This window comes from Rattus norvegicus, chromosome 13 (genome assembly GCF_036323735.1).
Source record: "Rattus norvegicus strain BN/NHsdMcwi chromosome 13, GRCr8, whole genome shotgun sequence".
In the NCBI taxonomy this organism is placed as follows: domain Eukaryota; kingdom Metazoa; phylum Chordata; class Mammalia; order Rodentia; family Muridae; genus Rattus; species Rattus norvegicus.
In genome coordinates this window covers 67,992,068-68,009,263 of record NC_086031.1, presented here as the reverse complement: position 1 = coordinate 68,009,263, position 17,196 = coordinate 67,992,068, and the positions used below count along the sequence as shown (strand labels likewise).

The window sequence follows — 17,196 nt, the reverse complement described above, 5'->3', positions numbered from 1 at the left end:
ATTATCTGGGCAAACTTTGCTCTTGTAGAGTTGAGCCTTTAACCGTGATGGGTGTGTTTTTTGGGCAAGCAGGTGTGTCTGGGTTTCCCCTGGCATTTGAGTGTGGCACGCTGGGCAGCTAATAGTCTCTGTGCTTATAAAATTTTACACATCTGGACACATCTCAAACTTAATTCCGATGAAGACAAAGCAGAAAATAGCCTCCCCCAATTAAATGCACAAGTTCAAATACACCACAGAGGTGAAACGGGTTTGCTCAAGGTCTGCAAAACACAGATTAACTTGTCCGTGCAAGTTGGTGCATTGATGCTAAGTTTTTAATATGTAATACATTAAGTATGGGTATTAGAGTTCTCCGGGGCAACAGGAGCAAGAGAGGAAAGAAGAGAGGGAGGGAGGAGCAATTTTTAAAAATAGAATTGGTGGCTTGCAAGCCTTTAATTGTAGGGCAGGCCAGGCAGATAGACAATTCCTGAAGCATTGATTTTGTAATCTCCAGTCTAAAGACTAGAAAGCCAGTCTGAATTTCTGGGTTGCATCTGGAGGCATTAATTCATTTTCCATTTTCATAACAAGTACCTCAGGCAAAGGACTTAGAGAGACACTTTGGCCCTACTACTTTAGGCCTGAAGCAGAGCATTATGGTAGGGAAGTAAAAGAAAGGAAAAGACCAGGATCCCACAATCTCCTTCAACAATGGCCCCTGTCTCCCCCATGACACCACGATGGCCTCTGTAGAAATACCCATCAACTTTCTATAGCACAAAGCTAGGGACCAAACAGTCAATGCACATGCCTCTAGGAATACTCCAAGTCCAGGCTACAGCAAGGCAGAATGCCTCCTGGAGCCTTGCTTGGCGTGTGTTCCAAGACTTGCCTGATTGTGTGAGACCCACCTGAACCTGTTACGGAGGGTCATCTGCCTTGTTCAGTCGACCGATGTAACTGTATCAGAAAGCACACCACATCAGCATGGAGACTGGTGTTTTACTGAAGAGTTGGACATCATACCCTAGTCAGGATGACGTGGGAGTACCCACTCATCCCACAGATATTGATAGGTTTCAACGACAGGTTTGAGGCTTTGAAATATGCTGAAAATTAAGTTCGGTTCAATGTCCATGGGGAGCACATTGCTCCAAGGAGAGTGCAGTGTGTGTGCGGTTTATTCTGAAACATCGCATGGTCTTCAAAGTTCAAGGATTGGAGCTGGGTGATTTCTCATTCAAATGTCATCTCTGCAACTTGGCAGCATTAATCCTTTGAGTCTTTGTTTCCACATTCATGAGCTAATATCAGGCTACTTTGGTAATTAAACGAAAGAATGCTTCCACGATTCTGGAATACAGTGGCAGTCACCATAGTGATTGTAACCGCATTTTTATATCATGTTTCACGTTTCAATTTCCTTTCTGTCCTGAGTGCTCTTGAAGACTCTTGGTATGGTTTACGGGGGAAATGGAATAAAAACATAGTATTTAGTTTTAACGTTTTGTTTAAAGAATACTTGGAAAACGAGAGTTATATATGACTTTGTATGTTCTATAGAACACTATTACCTGGAGGGTTCAGCGAAGGTTAGTGTAGACCGTCAGCCACACAGCTTAGGACGGAAAGGTTGGTTTGTTATGTTTTAGTCATTGACGTGCAAGTTTCTGAAGTTGGGGATCACGGTTATGTACATTTAAGGGCATAAGCTTCATGACCCGTTTTGATCTTTGTGTTTGCATTTTGAGTGTTTCATGGTGACTGGCTCTGATATTTTGCTTAGAAATAGAAAAAAAAATCTTTGGTTTGTAAGGTTTTAAAATTCTGTTGAGTTTTTTTTTTTCTTAGTATATTATTTATTTCTTGTTTTGATGAAATAAATCATCTTGGCAGAGGTGCTGGTGGAGAGATGTGTTAGCAGTTAAGAGCACTGGTATTTCTTCCAGAGGACCCTGGTTCCATTCCCAATGCCCACAGCCATCTCTCTGGCCTTGACAGACACCGCAGAGAGGAGGTTTCTGCATGCAAAAAGTGTTCTTTTCCACGTTAAAAATAATTAAACAAATTTCTTTTTTTGAGATAGGGTCTCCTCGGATTGCTCTGTAGCTATGGCTGGTGTTGAATGCTGATCCTCTCGTGTCCATCTTCTAGGTGGACCGTATGTGTGTGCCACCATGCCTGGTTACTGGTACACATCAAAGCATCCATTGTAATGAAGAATATGCCTCCTAAAGTTGGCCCCACTGCTGCAGGATGCATGTCATGCCCTCGTTGCTTTAGCTTTCTGGGACGCTGCCGCATGTTAGTATCAGATTTACGTCTTGGGAGCATCATTATAAGGAGGGCCTTGGGAAACCCATTATGGGAAGGTGACATGGGCATCACTGTGATTGACTGCTTTATGGCTGTTGCCATAGTGAGAGATAAATCTCCCTGCAAGTGGGGTCACAGCATCTATGTATCTGAGCCTCCCCTACATGATGGGAAGATGGGCTTAGGGTTTAGTTAGGAACTTGCTGATACAAAATATTTGATAATACTCTGTAGCACACTGAAATGGAATCTCCTTTTAGAAGGGGCTTGGCTGCAACCTTGTTGCCCAAGGTGATGCAACATTTAATGACTTAGCTTTGCCTGTGTGTTTTCTGTAAGGACAAAAGAGACCCTTGATACCATTGTCCCAGTTGGAGCTTTTTAAGTGGGCTAACGCGCAAGCTTATTACTTTCAGGTCAGTGGAGGCAGTGGCCTGGGATATTACAGTCAAAGCAGGAAACGGCGTTCTTGTGTGATGTACAGGCAAAGGGAGTAGATACAGACGTTGAGGTGGACATGGAGGAAATGGACCAGAAAGGTGGAGAAGGTGGAACTCACCAGGTTGTCTGGAAGGGTTGATGGCAGCTACTCACTCTTAAGGCGATCTAGCTGTCCCTTGTCCTCACAGCCACTCAGAAGTAGAAATTATTAAGTTATGGCATGTCTCCAGTTCAGTAACCCACATTCTTGACAGTGAATGTGCCTCAGAGTCCTGATTTTAGATTTTAAGAAAGGTGATGTGTGTGCTTCTCCTCCCTCCTCCTGCAGCAGTGCTGGGGCAGGCATCCCATAATTGAGTGCATGACTAATTCTGCCGTGAGGTGCAGAAAATCCCATACTTTTGTGGGGCGACTATAAATAGCTTCGTGTCAGTTCAGGTCAGGTTTTGCTGCGGATGAGCTTCCTCCTGCCCGATTCCTTCGCTGCTTACTTAAAAAAAAAAAAAACAAAAACAAAAACAAAACAAAACAAAACAAAACGACCTTGCCTGACATACAGGGTTTTTAATTTCAGATTTGAGGATAAGAGCTTACAGACTAGCAGTTCTATTTTGACAGTTAAGGTGGATGCATGGAGCGATAATTCCTCAAGTTTCCTGAGTCTTACAAACTTTTTAATTTTATCTTCACTGATGCATGTGTGATATCTGTGCACTCAAGTGCTGGTGGGTCGGAGTCCACTCGTGTCACTGTGGACCTGGAGCTCAGGTTGTGGAAATTCAGCTCTTAGGCAATGGCGCCACGTGCTGCTCCTAACCACTAAGCTGGCCCTCGGTCCTCCGGTTTCCCAGTTTTCCTTCAGTCTGTATAAGTAAACTTTGTGCCCCCTGTTGGTACTGGTGTTTCTGGAATAAGAGATACCTACAGATGGCACTCACCCCCCACCCCTTACCTTCTGTCGTTACCTCAAGGTCTGATTTATTAATTTCAGAGAAAAAAGCTCTCCCAACCCCCACCCCCAGGTGCTTTGAATTAAATGTATGGCCCCGTGCGTCCCCAGCCTTCACCTTCTAGTTTCCCACCTAAATCCATGGACATTGTCAATTAGTATAGTGTGAAATGTCAGCATTATGAATGAAATTAGATCTGTAGTTAATTGTTCTTACAACACTTCCTGTGTATTGTCGCCGTTCCACACACTTCCAAACGTTCTCTGTCACTTACATACAGCTTCAGCCCACAAGAGTATTTTATTAGTATTATTTTTAATACTAATATACTAATCTATATTTTAGTACCCTTAATGCTAATTAATATAATTAGTACTAATTATAAATATTAGTATTATTTTTTTCCCTGCTAATGATTTCTTAATTTTGTCCCTGTCACAAAATGTAAAAATAGTATGGTAAACCGGAAACAGATTTACTGGTTTATAATATATAAACAACTCTGTGTATTTTATCCCTGTTTTTCAGGGCCTTGGGTATTAACTGGAGTATATTTAACTGTGACTAGTGTTTGTTTGAAGGGGCGAATTGAGAAAACTCAGGGAAGGTGGCTCTTGGTGCCAGGCCAGAAATGCTGAGAGCCTTACAGCCCAGCTGCCTGGGTTCAAGTCACATTTCTCTGTTCACTGTGTACCAGAGGGCGACCTTGAATATCTGATTGGAAGCCTCTACCTGGGCTTCTAGGTATGGGGCATCATAGCTGGTTTATGGTGCGCTGAGGATTGAACCCAGGATCTTGTGCCTGCTGGGCACGCATGCCCTTACCAACTGAACTACACCCCTCTCCTTTCTGCTTGGTTGTCTTAGAGCCTCATGAAGCTTCGGCTGCCCTTTAACTCACTATATATCCATGGTTGGCTTTGAACTACCAGTCCTCTACTGCTCTGCACAGTAGGCATGTGTGCACTACTCTTGGCTTCAAATGACATTTTTAAGTGTATCCGTTTGTAGCATAAATTCTAAATGGGAGATACCATGATTGGAAATGTGAGGTGGCGTTAATTTTGGAGTTGAGAGAAAAGAGCCCCCTACAGGATGTTGAGCAAGGACTGAGATATCATCTGTTTTGCTCAGAAATGGTGTGATCTGGGTCTTGAGACTTTTATCTCTCTAGACCATGGTTTCCTTTAGTCCTCATGTGTGACCCCATGAGCATGGTGTGTGACCTTGCTATCCAGGGTGTTTGAGATAACATCCAGGTAATTCGATGTACTTACAAATGTTGACATCCCTCAGCAATTAGAAATTTAACTTTGAACATGTAAATGATAGTAGTAAATCCGGTTATGAAAGACTGAGTATAGGGAATGACCTGGCGGTTAAGTGGGCAGTGGGGGTACATGCCTTTAATCCCAGTACTCTGAGCTCTATGAGTTTGAGGCCAGCCTGGTCTCAGAGCGAGTTCCAGGACATCTAAGGCTACACAAAGAAACTCTGTCTCAAACAAACAAACAAACAAACAAACAAAAAACAAAAACAAAAACCAAACAAACCAATCCAAAATTCATCTGTCTTTAATCAGAGTAGAGGCAGGCAGCACTCTGTGAGTTCAAGGTCAACCTTGCTTATATAGTGAATTCCAGGATAGCCAGGGCTATATATAGAGAACTTACATCAACCCCTCCTTCTTAAATTTAAATCAAAGCTGAACATTGGCTGGTCCATATACTTTTTTATTTAATTTATTTTAAAATTTAATAACATTTTCACATTGTAAACTATACTGTTACAAGATTTCATGTTGTGTCAGCTTCTGAAGAACTCTGATTTTAAGCTTACTGTTACAATTTTGTTGTTGTCGTCATCGTCGTCCTCGTTGTTGTTGTTGTTGTTGTTGTTTTTGGAGACAGTGTTTCTCTGTGTAGCAGACCTGGTTGTCCTGGAACTCATTTTGTTGACCAGGCTGGTCTTGAACTCACAGAGAGACCCACCTGCTCCCCAAGTGCTAGGATTGCAGGCATGTGCCACCACTATCCAGCTAGGACTCTTTTGTTTTTGTTTTTTTAAACTATCCATGTAAGCCTTTTAACTTGTGTTTTTTGCTGCATTCACAGAAAAGCCTAGTTGGAAACAGTAAGTTCTGTGAACTAGGGATGTAACTCAGTTGGTAGCATGCTTGTTTCTCATGCATCAAGCCCTGGGATTCAATCCCTAGAACCACACAAACTGGTGTCTCAGTCACTTTTCTGTGTGTGTGATAAGACACTGTGACCAAGGCAACTTACAGAAGAAAGCAAGCAAATAGTGCTTATGGTTCCAGAAGGCGGAGGTGCCTGAATGCGAAGTAAAGGTGAAGTAAAGGTGCGGCAGCAGGAGCAGCTGAGAGCTCAGGTCTCCACTGGAAGCAGGAGGCAGAAAGCACACTGGGGAAGTCTTTTGAAACCTTGGTCTGCTCCTAGTGACATAACCTGTCCTATAAAACCACGCCTCCCAGTCCTTCCCAAACAGTTCTACTGAGGACCAAATATTCAAACAAATGAGCCAATGGGAGTCATTCTCATTCAATAACCACCACAGCTGGATTGTATGCTTTGCTCTTGATGATGGAAGCAGAAGGGTTAGAAGTTCAAGGTCATCTTTGGGAATTTATGGTCAGCCTGGGATAGATAAGACTCTTATAACAATGACAACAACAACAGCCCCAAACTGAAGAATTTTATTATCTGCTGTGCTAATGAATGTTGGAAGTAAGAACAAGGTAAGAAAATATACATTTTCCTTCCTGTCCTGCTATTTCGGGTAATGAGAGATTCAGGAAAAGAGAATTTTATTTACTTTTACATAGTGTTTTATTTTACTTAGTATTACCCTTTAGAGGGCATCTTTCTTCTGTTGTTTCAAGGAGATTTGTGGAGAGAGAGGGAGAGAAAGAGGGAGGAAGGGTGGGAGGAAGGGAGAGAGAGAGAGAAAGACAGAGAGAGAGAGAGAGAGAGAGAGAGAGAGAGAGAGAGAGAGAGAATATAAGAATGTAAATGTGTATCTCTCTGCTACCTAGAAAGCCTGGAGAGTTAATGGGTGCCCACTGTTGGAGAGTGCCTCCTTTTAAAAGTGTTTGTAGTCTAACTTGACTGCTGTGAAAGTCAGGAAAATGCAGATAGGCACTGAGTTTAGAACCCAGGCAGTCATCCCACTAAGTCATGATTGCCTGTCAGTAGCAGCTGCTGTGAGTCTGAGAGCTGAGAGCCCCCAGCAGTAACGTGGTCCATGGAGGGTCCCCTTTGCCAATCTTGGTCTGCTTTCTAGAGATCCTGACTTTGCTTTCAGAAGACTTTTCTAGGTGCCACCATCAGTGGTCATAGAAGGTGAAGTAAAACGAGGTAGGGAAATTGTTCAGTTAGACCTCATGGACCAAGGTACTGTACTGGTCCCAGAAGAGAATGCCCATTGAGTCAGCCCAAGCAGTTTGGGATGGCTCGTGCCCGGCACATGGTAGAAGCTTTGCAGAGTTCGTAAGTAATCAAGAGTGACTGAGTGTGTGAGTGGGAGAATGAGTATTCTGCATTACAGAGTTAGGGACGAAGGAGACTTGGCCAGTGTTTACGCCTCGTGTTATGCAGTCTGTCTGTCCCTCCCTGAGTCCTTTGGAAAACTGGAGGATTCTGAATAAGGGGATGAGATGAGCAGACTTTTGTTTCTAATTGCTATAGGTAGGTGGAGAAGTAATTAGGAAGAATTTACTCACCGGAAGTGGTGAGGAGAAAGGAGCTAACTGTTCTTTGAGATAGTAATTTGACTCTGTTTATGATGTAACATTTTTATAAACTACAAAGGTTGAAGGTTTTTTATTTTCTGCTTGAATTCTGTGGGGTCTTTCTCAAAATCTTAAGTGGGAGTTTTCAGTGTCCCCTGTAATGGCATCTGTGCAGATGTCTTCCATTAGTATGTAAAGAATTGTAGGACAGGTGGAAGAGTAAGGGAGCGGTGGGTGGGGTAAGCTGAAAGAAAAGGAACCTTACAGATGCTGGCCTGCTGGAAGGTAAAGTGTGGGATCTGTTAATGTATTGCCCGAGGTGGTCCGAGGGTGTGTGGGAGACTTTCAGTTCTCATTTCCTGTTTCACCACAGCCTGCCACCTGCTGTGGCGCTATACAAAGTAACAACAGTGTTAAAGATGGTCTGGTTAGGGTATCATGTTTTGTATGTCAGGAAGCAGGGTGCTTTTTTTTTTTCTTTCTGTTTTTTGTTTTTGTTTTTGTCTTCTTTTGATTTGTCACAAAAGGTTGATCCCAAGCCATTTTGAAAATTGGTGTGTATTCGTGTGTGTGTGTGTGTGTGTGTGTGTGTGTGTGTGTGTGTGTGTGTGTGTGAATGTGGACATATGTGTGGAGGCCAGAGGGCAGCCTCTGGGTGTTGGTCCCCATCTTCCACCTTGTTGGAGACATAATCTCTTGTTTGTAGCAGTGCGCGCCAGGAGAGCTGGCCCGCCTGCTCCTGGGGATTCTGCTGTCTCTCCCTCCCATCTTCTTGTAGGAGTGCTGGGATTACAGACAGGAGCTCTCATGCCTGCCTCAGTGGGTCCTGGGGAACCAGACTCAAGCCCTCCCTTTACCCACTGAACGCCCCTCCACCCCGAGGTCCCTATGATCAGAACTTTGAACAATGACATGACATTCCTGCTCTTACACAAGTCTGACGAGTGTTCAAACGGTGACACTCAGGAAGGGGTCACCTTTCCCTTCATTCATTCATTGCACATTTGTACTTTTTGCCGTTGAGTTTGGTGCCTTAAAAGATTTCCCTGCCCCAGTATATTTTGAAAAGCATTAACTAGGCTCCCACAGACAGGAGGGATGTGTTCCCTCGGAAGAGAATGCCCTTGGTAAGTAAGCTTTCTCAGACATGAGTTTAAGTACGAGAAACGAGTTCATATATTCAGCATGGCATCCCTAACCAGAAACAAACATAAAACGAGGCTACATACTGATAAGTTGCTGACAGTGTTATGACCAAAGGCTTATAGATTGGTAATGTCTTGCATGTTTTCCCTAGGAACAGTGGTTCTGAATTCTTCAATTCATTGTGCTGTAGAAAGGAATTAGATGAGTGGGAAGCTTATTGGTTTTCGTTGAGATGTTGGTGATTGTGGGGAGAAAAAAAATTTTTTTTTTCTTTTCTTTTTTGTGAGGCCAGGTCTCACTGGAGCCTAGGCTGGCATTCCTGGCAATTCTGTGACCTCAACCTGCAAGATTAAGGGATGTAGACTTTAGCTCCTAAGTCAAGCTAATGCTTAAAAAGAGGGGGGAGGTTTCTTTTTAATTCTGTGTAGTATGTGTGTGGGTGTGAGCATGTCAGTGCTGATGCTCTCCTGGAGCTACAGTTATGGGAGGTGGTTAGATGCTCAACATGGGTGCTGGAACTGAACTTGTTCTCTGCAAGAGCAGTATGCACCCTTAACCACTGAGCCATCTGTCCAGCCCCCAGCTTATGCCTTTAAAAATATAGAAAAATATTGGGTTTTGAAGAAAAATAGTTTATCTTGTAAATAAGGACAAATCATAATGCGTAAGTAATTTGATTTTCTGAACTTCTTGTTCATGAGTGTGGGGTGTACACACATGTTCAAGTATGCATGCCCATGCTTGTGTATATGTGTGGGGGTTAGAGAAGGGTGTCAGGTACTGGACTCTGTTACTACTCCTTTATTTCTTTAGAGACAGGCTCTCCCACTGAACCTGGAGCTAGTAGGCTGGTGGCCAGCAAGTCCATGTCTGTGTCCTCTCATCCCCACCCCTGACAGTGCTTTTGTACAGGCACCAGTGCAGCCACGCCTGGATTTTAAATGAGTGCCGGGGTCAGAACTCAGGTCCTCATCTTTGTGGAGTAAGAGCTCTTACCCAATGAGCCATCTCTTTAGCCCTCTCGTATGTAGCTCTGCTGTTGATTAGTAATGTCTGTGATAGTGTGATGGTGTGATCACGTGAGTTTCTGAGCGTGGATGAAAGCTTGTCGTGGCTTGTTTCATAGGCTGAGGTAAGGTATGGAGGCATTTAATCCCAGTCCTTGCAGAGTCTGGAAAGAGTGCTTCGAGAGTCAACCTTCTTAGAAGCCCTGAGTTACCAGTGGGCAGTCCCTCCTTGCAGGAGCTTTCAACATTGCATTCCTTTTGCAGAGACATTATAGGCATGGCTGTCTCCCGAGGGAAGCCTCGCTTGGAGCTGGGAGATGTGGAATGTTTGTTTCTACAGGACTTCTAAAACCGAGTGCTATGAAAGAACATCTTTGGGTAAATGAATGTCTTTTAAGTGCGGCAGATTAGAAGGCATCCATTGTAACGTCATCGCCTAGGGGTTTCTTGTAATAGAATCAAAATAGAAGTTTTCCTTTTCAAATTCACTTTAAGCCTTGACCTTCCTTTAGCTCACACATCTCCATTCAAGACTCTAAGAATCAAATACAGTTGAGAATTTAAGGCTGGGTTAATGCCAGATCAAAAGGACTGGTTACGTAGTTTAATCCAGAAGATGTTCCTTATGGAAAGACACAGGGTATGCACCTGCTTCATTTGCGTCAGCTCTCAGGGTTTCCCACGAGCTGGGTGTGATCCGATGTCCAACTGTGACTTATTTTGTCCAACTGTGACTCGCTTTGTGGACCTTACTTCTGAAAACATTACTAAATGTAAATCATCTTCCAAAATCATCTTAATCTATGCCATATACAAACTGTAGTACTGAGAGTGGACTCAATATTGCATGTACTGAGAAAATCTGTGATCTTTATCTTCAGTTACTGCCACAGAGTTTCAAATCCTATGAGATTTTCTGGTAGGAATACATTTATTATCTAAGCGAGAGGACTCATTATGGGATCCTGTGTAGCTTTAGTGTGGGCTCTGGACACCAGAGACTCTCAACTGTGTGACTGAGGTGGTCTTTGGCTAGCTTGATCTTTGAGGAGAGGAGCAGGAGGTGGGGACCATTCAGTCAAGGGTATTTAATGAAACCCTGATAAAAACCGACTCTTGAGGCCAGATGACAATTCCTGGTTGCTAGGAGACATTGATATCCCGGGAGGAAGATACTGCTGGTTCCTCGAAGAGATGGCACAGAGTTCCATAACTTCAACTCTGTTATACTTCGTCCTGCATCTTCTCATTTGGCTGTGGTGATGGCTGTTGTGATCTTTGTGTGTCCTTTATAACAACACCATATTAAAAAATCGGAGCCATCCAAGTTATTCTAGTGAGTTTCTGAACTTTTGGGGCAATGTGAGAACTTTCAGTCAGAAGTGTAGGTGGCCTGGGGACTCCTGAAGAAAAGGCAGCGTTGTTAGACTAAGACTAAGCTTGAAGTCTCCTGCTCACTCCAGGATGCCTAGCTGAGGTGACTACGAAGTGAAGACTCACTGTTAGCTCATTTATTCGGTGGTATTCCTTTTTGATCGTTACCCCCCTAACCAATCATAGGTATACAATAGTATCTTAATTGTTTTATAAATTTATCCCACTGGTTAAAAAGCCTAATCATCTTTTGTTTGATGACTGTAAATGTTTCTAATTCCTTTCTATCTCTTCAAAGTTTTTGAGACAGTCCCATCTGTAGCTGAGGCTGACCTTGAACCCTCAACAATACTCATACCTCAACCTCCCAAGGGCTGGGATTATGGGCACCAACCACCACCCTCAGCTCAACTCCTGTTTTCTTAATTTGTTTTCTGCACTGGCTAGATCTTTAGAGTAACAAGAGTTAGATGTCAGTCTGGCATCATAGCACACACCTTTAATTCCAGCATTCAGGAGGCTGGGGTGAGCAGTTCTCTTCAAAGGGCCAGTCTAGGAACTACATAGTGCTTTGGGATAGCCTGTGCTACATAGATCCTATCTCAAAAAAGCAAAACAAACAAAAAATTAGGTGTCCCTAACTTTTCATTTTAAAGGGAATTTCACCTTTCTATTATTATATGCATTATCTTATTAAAGATTTGTTTTTATTGTTACTGTTATTGATAAATACCTTCTGTTAGATTTAGAATATTTTCTTTGAAATCTTTGCTTTAATAAAGTAGGGTTTTTATTATTAAGTCATATTGAATGTGATAAAAATTCCCTTTTCTTAGCCTACCAGACTGATTGTATATTCAGTTTACAAAGATGACAAATCCCATGTTTGTGAGAGTGCAAACCAACCATCCACTTCTAGAGATAGCCCGGCTTCGAAATGCATTATCCTTTGACATGTTCTGAGAGAGAACTTGGTTCTGTTTTTCATTATAGTCAACTAGATTTCTGAAGACAGAAATGATCTCAAAGAGCTAAGAAAATAGACGGGAATTTCTGGATATCAAAATCCCAAAAGACAAGAGCCACAAAAATAAGCCTTGCTACATTTTCCAATTTGAAGAACATTTTCTTAACTACAAAAGTTTTGACAGCCACAAAGAAAGAGCAAAGGGTTTGAAATACAGAGTTCAAGGCCTTTCCAAGGTAGACAGTCCTGGTAAAGAGAAGGTAGAAACAACCAACGTTGCTTCATCTGTACAGCCTAGGACAGTCAAGCCTTCATCTTGGAGTAATGTTGAGCCAGTCTGGTTTTAATTCCCAGTGCAAGGTATCAAGAATTGAACATTCCTTTGCGAGAATATATTAGGTCTCAGATAATTAATATATATGTGTTTTAGCATTTTAATTCAGTGTCAAACACATAAGGAAAGTGGGTTTGTAAGAGAGAAGTGGAACAATGAAATAAAATCAGCAGAACAATAGGCAAAAAGGAAGACTCAAATTTTAGGTATAAAAAAACTATTAGACATTTTCTGTAAACATAGCCTTGCTTAGTTTGTTTAAGAAAAAAATCAATGCACATAAAAATAAATAATTTTTTTAAAAAGAGAAATTATTTGCATAGTTGAAAGCAACTGAAAAATTACATAGATTAGAATGAACGAGCATGCAATTCCAGAACTGAAAATAAACTACTACTGTGTTTAATTTGCAAGGTTTTTATTTTTTCTAATCACAAGCAGCATTGGCCTATAATTTTTTTATACTCCTATCTTTATCTGATTTGGGTCAGAGTTGTGCTGGCATTACTTAGAGCCTTGGAAAGGACTCTTTGTTTTCCTATTTTAATGGGAAATTTAATTAAAATTAGTTGTGTAGTTATTAAATCCAGACACATGTAGTATGAGTCATATGTGTTGCTGAATATTCTCGAGTGTACACACAGTTCTGCCGTTCGTGTGGCATTGTTTCTGTAGCTCTGAAGGCAGTAAGTCCAACACTTCTTAGGCTCTGAAGTTCCATGATCCCGTGGTTCAGGAAAGCCTGAAGTATTCTGAGTCTGCAATGACATTTGTGTGTGGGAAGCAAGCAGTTTTGATGTCTACAGAGCACGCCATTGAAGTTGATCGTGCAACCTGTGGTCTATGCTGGGCTCATCGATGGATAGCCACAAGGCGTAGTTTGCTCAGGCTCACAGTCTTCAGTGGCACTGTCAAGGCAAGAAGACGGTGGTCCACAGGGACCTGAAGAGGAGGAAGGATATTTTCTGTATGGATGCAGTTGAACAGAAATCCTGAGCCGGGTCATGGCTTTCCTCAAGGAGAGTGCCAGCCCTTATACAACCCCTTTGTTTGAACCATCCTCAATCTTTAAGAGGAGACAGCATATCCAGTCCTTGTTTTATCAAACTTCGCATCAAAACAGTCAGTCACTTATTTGCCTTCCATTTCCTTTGGCCGTCTCCCACAGTTTATCCTGTGGATGTGTTTTCCAGTGTTGTGGGCCCAATCATTAGTATCTAGGCCTTGTTAAAATTGTACAGAAAATAACTCAACATTTGCAAAAATCACTTGTTTAAAATGCAAGAAAAAAAAAAAAAGTTCCTTTCTCTCACACACCTGTTAGCGTATGTGTCCCCACCATGGAATTCCTGCTAGGAGAAAGTTCAGGGATGAAGGACATTTTCTAGCTCATGTTTCAGAAGGTCTTTGTGCAGTATTGTAGGGAAGACAAGGTGGGGGGTGGGAAGGGGGAAATTGGGACTGAAACCAGCAAGCTGGGTGTAATCTTAAAGGCTCACCTAGTGATCTACTTCTGCAAGCTGGGCCCCGCCTCCTTAAGGCCACAGTCTCCTAAAATATCGCCACCCACTGGGGAACAAGTATTCTGAACATGAGCCTGTGGGGGACATTACAGGTTCAAACCAAGATGTATCCCAGCACGCATGTCCACTTTACCATTAATTCCTCACCCTAAACATTTAAACAGAAAACTAGTTTTCTTCTGTGTCTAACTAGTTAAGGAAGGGTATGGCGATTGTAGTTGTTACCAGGTAACTAATCTTTTCAGGACACCTTCTAAGTCAAGGCAGTGCTTTGAGGGAAAGCACCATTGTAATTAACGTCTGTACCTGCTGTAATTAAGAAGCACTAGGGGAGCAGGGTGGCTTTTGTTGTCTAGAGTAGAAGAAAGGACTTTAACAATGAAAACAATCTCAAACCTAATTAGCCCCGCTTGTCTCTCATTACTGCAGACTCAGGGAACTGGGATGCTTTTGAAGTATTTGGCAGAATAATTATGCAGTATTTTCCTTTTGCACAGGGTTCTGGGTAGTCTCAGTCCTTTTGGCCAGAGGAGACTTGAGTAGGTGTTAGTGCTGACTTCGCAAGAAGCGGCTTTTGTGTTCCCTTCCTAAGCGCCCAGTTCCCTCAGTGATGCTTACACAATTCACAGCGGCTGTCTGCTCTCGAATTGACTTGATCAGGGCAGTCAAGTTCTTAAGTTTGTTTAGTTGTAATATTGTATCTTTTTTTAACTCTAAAAGTTATGTTTTTTGTTTCCTTGTGTGAGTTTGCATCCTTTTTTTTTTCTTGATGGTATTGTAAATGATTACAGATTATGAGATGTTCAGCAAGATTATCCACAGCAAGAAGTGAGTCTTTTTTTTTTTTTTTTTTTTTTTTTGTTCTTTTTTTTTTTTGGAGCTGGGGACCGAACCCAGGGCCTTGCGCTTGCTAGGCAAGCACTCTACCACTGAGCTAAATCCCCAACCCCCCCCCCCCCCTTTTTTTTGTTCTTGACTACTACTTACAGAACCTATGAATTTTAGTCTGGCGGTGATGTGTTAAAGAGAGACATAGGAGACTGCTGGTTCTTTTTTTTTTTTTTTTCTTTTTTGGTTCTTTTTTTCTGGAGCTGGGGACGGAACCCAGGGCCTTGAGCTTCCTAGACAAGTGCTCTACCACTGAGCTAAATCCCCAACCCCCTGCTGGTTCTTTTTAAAGTTTAAAGATGGATTTATTTATATTTTATATGTAGGAGTGTGTTGTTTGCATATATGTCTGAGCACCAAGTGCCTGCAGAGGCCAGAAGAGGGTGTTGGATCTCCTGGAACTGGAGTTATGTAAGCTGCTGGTTTTGGTGCTAGGAATCGAACGAACCCCAGTCCTTTGAAAGAGCAGCAAATACTCTTAACCACTTGGCCATTTCTCTAGTTCTGAAACATAGTTTCTTAAAATGCACTAAAACCTGAAAAGCTAAATTAATAAGACAGAGCCCTCAGATTCCCAAATTGGAGCCAGCGTAAGAAACTTAAACCTCTAATGGATGAAGTAATTGTGACTTTTTTTTTTTTTTTTTTTTTTTTTGGTCATGGTTTAAATGCAACATGGGATGGAAGGGGTTGGTGTAAAATGTATGTAAGAATAATCACAGGCTTTCGTACTGTAGGCTGGTGACCGAGAAGCAGTGAGGAGCAGAATGCTAATCTCTGGCTCTGGGAGAGAGGGTGCTCTAATTTTAGACTAGTATTCTGATTATTTTTAGAGGACCATTCTGAGGAGGGCAGCTTGCCACTGTCTGGAAGTGCTGTCGTTCCAGAATGTCCACCTTCTCTTGCCTGCATTTCTCTGCAGATGAAGCAGCTTTCTGATCCCTGAGCTGATTTTCTGTGAGGACTTGCACCGTGCAGATACCTGCTGCTGTCTGCTTGACAGAAATAAACTCCATCAAAAGTTACCTGTCTCACGTCCTCTGCAAATATCCTGTGGCTTCCAGTTTAGTGTTTTTCTGGGACCCCCCCGGGGGTGTGTGTGTGTGAAGGAGTGGGTCTCTGATTCTTGTGCCTTTTCCTGGGCTCTTTTCCTTCTGTGTGTTTGTTTTAGCCAGGCCCCATGTGTTAGTTTCTGTTTTATCTTTTTATTTTATTTTATCCCTTAGAAGCCTGTTTTCTAATGAGAGACAGAAAGGGAGTGGATGCGGAAAGGGAGGGGAGGTGGGGAGGAACTGGGAGGAGAGGCAGGGGAAACTGTCATCAGGTGGATCATGTAAGAAAAAAATGTTTCCAATAAAAAAACAAAAACAAAAACAAAAGAATTATATAGGAAAAAAGGTCACCTGTCCCTGTTTCGTGACCTCTCAGTCGGTTTGGTTGACTTTGGTTTGTACACCGAGAGTTCTCTAGACTCTAATCAACTCCTGGAGGCCTGATGACTAGCCAGTCTCTAAATGTGAAAAGCTGTGCATCAGGTGATTTCATTTAAAATGACTGACCAGCACCACGGGGCTCTGCAAAATAGATTAGATGAAATTTTGTTAATAGAGAACTGACATTTTTGTACTACGATGTTCATGGCAGGCTATCTCGCCTGCATATCTCAGTGAGACATGTTGTCCCCTGAAAATATGGGCATTTTAAATGCTTTTTGTTTGTTGTTTTTTTGTTCTTCCTATTATTCCCGCCAGATACTTAAGATACTGAAGTCCATCTTGTTGACTATACCCGTGGTCACAGTTTGTCTGCTTCTGGGGAACTGTACATTTATGATATACGCACATGGGAAATGGAGGCACAGATATTTGTTCGGCTTGCAGTGGGTGAGGCAAGATGGCGCCGGGCAGAGTGAGTTAGGGTAAGGTAGTTCACCTGGGTGTATAGAGGCAGCTTGATGTCATGCCAGTGCCGGACCCTGGCTCTCCCCATGGAAACTAAGCTTTCTCTGTCCCCTCTCTTCTCTGGTGACTGAGGCTTTGGGGCATTTGGAGCATAGGACACACTGAACTCACCAGGTAGCGGGGCTTAGTCAAATCTGAGATTAGAAGTTTTGCTTGGATACCAGGGAGGCTTGAGACCCAGTGTAGGGGGATGCTGGAGCCCTGGGGCGGGAGAGCATGGTGGGTGGGAGCGCACTCTCATACAGGTAAAGGGTAGCGGGGAGGGCGGATGAGGGCTGGGGTCTGGTGGAGAGGTAACTGGGAAGTGGGGTATCATTTGAGATGTAAACGAATGGAATGATTAAAAAAAAAAGAAATTTTGCTCTGTACTAGACGCAATAGCTAGTTACAGCAGAACTGTTGGTAATGGTTTGGCCTTTTGTTTTCATTTTTGAAGCTGGAGATTTAAGCCAGGGCTTGTGAGTGTTAAACGTTTGTCCCTGTCCTATCCTTCAGCTAGGCTGCTGGTGTTCTTTGTACCGTTTTAAGTAGAGGAACTTCTGATATCAGACAT

At 42.6% G+C, this 17,196-nt stretch overlaps 1 protein-coding gene and 1 pseudogene across 1 annotated transcript in view; both read left to right on the top strand.

The window, feature by feature from the left end:
* Lamc1 (laminin subunit gamma 1) overlaps positions 1–17,196 on the top strand; it is a 127,115-nt gene that overhangs the window by 42,723 nt on the left and 67,196 nt on the right. The window lies entirely within an intron of this gene.
* LOC134481569 (ornithine decarboxylase-like) overlaps positions 1–17,196 on the top strand; it is a 73,116-nt pseudogene that overhangs the window by 42,058 nt on the left and 13,862 nt on the right.